The sequence below is a fragment of the Pteropus vampyrus genome, unplaced genomic scaffold (genome assembly GCF_000151845.1).
Source record: "Pteropus vampyrus isolate Shadow unplaced genomic scaffold, Pvam_2.0 Scaffold2, whole genome shotgun sequence".
NCBI lineage: Eukaryota > Metazoa > Chordata > Mammalia > Chiroptera > Pteropodidae > Pteropus > Pteropus vampyrus.
In genome coordinates this window covers 15,591,922-15,594,391 of record NW_011888783.1, presented here as the reverse complement: position 1 = coordinate 15,594,391, position 2,470 = coordinate 15,591,922, and the positions used below count along the sequence as shown (strand labels likewise).

General features: G+C 42.3%; 1 protein-coding gene across 1 annotated transcript in view; it reads right to left on the bottom strand.

Annotated features, from left to right (window-relative positions):
- The window catches only part of CHRNA1 (cholinergic receptor nicotinic alpha 1 subunit), a 16,539-nt gene that overhangs the window by 3,751 nt on the left and 10,318 nt on the right, over window positions 1–2,470 (bottom strand). The window lies entirely within an intron of this gene.

Here is a 2,470-nt window from a genome sequence, read left to right as displayed (position 1 = left end):
GAGCAAGCTGCAAGACCCAAACTGAGAGGACAAAATCAATGATTTCTCACCGTTTGCTTTCATCTAAGAAGGTGACTTGTTTTCTCTTGTTTTGTTTCTCATATTAAGGGCCAGGGAGTCCCCTTCTCCCATCTCTTTCCCCGAGGCCCTTCGATTTCAGGGTGAACAATTCCCTGTTGGAGGCCTCATTAGGCAAGTATGGAAAGCAAGAAAGAGGGGGGCTGAATGGCACTGGAATGTTTTTGTGGGGCCTGACCACCTTCAATGCAGTAGAGATCTTTTGGAAAGGATTTCCTTTGGACTGGTCTTGCCGTTTGTGTCCTGGGAAACCTTTGTGTTGCCCTGCCTCCCAGTATGGAGCTTTTTTCCGTACTGTGTGCTTCCAGATGCTAGGGGTATATACAGGATACAGAGTGGATACAAACAAGAAATTATCAGTTCTACCTAGTGGGTAGAATGCTACCTAGTGGGGAGGAAAGGGAAAAGAAGTGAAAAAAATACAGAATTATAAATATGAAACATTGATCAAATTACATCACATTTCTTGATTAATAATCATAATACTAATAATAGCTAACACTTATCAAGCAGTCTCACTGTTCTAAATGCTTTCCAAGCATCAATCATTTAACGTTTATAGAAACTGTGATTAGTTTTCATATTGCCCTGACTAGTGTTTTCTCTCTTCACTTTAAGAAGCTTCATTTGATTAGAAACTTGAAAAATATTTGTTTGTGATCATTTGTTTAGAGACAAGTACAATCACTAAGACATATATCCTGTGGGTGAATTCTGCCTTATTCTCTACTGTATCTCTGCCACATAACTGTTGTTCAACAAATACTATATGTTGAATGAATGAAGACATAATCTTTTTTTTTCCTTGTTGGAAAGTTGGGTTTAGACATTGGTGAGTTTTTCTTTTTATCATTTTGATAAAATTGTTTCCTGTCATAAGTTTGAGAACTATCTGTACCATCTTATTTTTCCCTGTGTGTCTGCTGTAAATTTTTTATGAGTAGCGAGTTGCTGACAGGCATATATATATTCATATATATATACACATATATATACATATACATATATGCACACAGTATATGTATATATATTGTACAGACAGTACAGGAAAAGAGTATATATATATATGAGTACACGCACACTCTTTTCCTCTTTTCTGTAGATTGTTGTCATTTGGTGAAATTATGTCACAGATGTGATTACTCAGTAGGAGGTAAGTTGTTCAGGCTGATATGTGAGAAAGAATTGCCTCTTGGGAAGTATGGACTTGTGAATGAAGATGCTGCCATCTGGAAAACAGATAGACGAGAGCTATTTTCAAGGATCTAGCAGTGAGCAAAAGAGGCAGACCTGGACTAGTCAGTATAGAGCAAGTGACTGCAAAGAGGAAGTGGCATGACGAGTGTCTGTGAGCCATGCCTCACCCAGCATACTTCTGGGGACACAGTAGGTGTTCAGCAAATAGGTATTAGTGGTTATTCACTTTAACTAGACTAAACTATGTATGTGCATCTGAGGGTCACGTTCAACTCTCTGCCTGCTCCATAGTCTGTTCCAGCTGTCCACAGTGACCTTCACCACTACACGTGGCCACTCAGTAAATGTGTCCTCCCAGTGATGATGATTTGGGTCTATCTGCCTGTATTTGTTTATTAGCCCATGATTATTTCTGGCTTCTCCCCAAATAGCAGCATGAGATCTGTCAATGTTAGCAGCATCAGCCATGGCAGCCATACCTACCTGAGTCTGTGGGCAGGTAGAATACCAGGCCAGTTAAGAAGGAGAAGAGCAGGCAGGGAATGATGACATTGACAATGAAGTAGAGGGGTAGGCGCTGCATGACGAAGTGGTAGGTGATGTCCAGGTAGGGGGTGGAGGGGCAGCAGGCATAGAACACCCAGTGCTTCCAGCCCCGGGACTCCTTGATCACCCATTCCCCACTCTCCATGAAGTTGCTCAGGTCTGGCTGGTCACTTTCCTGAGATGAAATGAAACTTTGAAAACCTAGCCACATCACCCTGAGGAGGGACAGGGTTTCGTAATCAACTGTGACAAGGGAACAGATTCCAGTGCTGTTACATTCCCAGGTGGGACCCTGGGTCACTTCCACTTTTGGGTCTTAGGTTCCTTTCCTATAAAATAAGGGTGTTTGGACTATTGGGATTCCCCCTGCTGGTTACCTATTCAAGTCACCTGGGAGCTTTAAAACATTGGTGCCTTAGCCCCACCCCAGACTAATTAAATCCAAAGTTTCGGTGCTGAGCCTGGGCACAGAGACTTCATTTATGCTCCCAGGTGGTTCTCATGTGCAGGACATCCAGAATCTTACCAATCAATTAACCATCATGATCCCAAAGTTCTAATGGGTGCCTAGAGCCTATGATTATGAAGCGGCAGCGCTGGAGAGCCGAATCATGCTTTTCCTGAATCCAACCTCATCACACGACGTCAC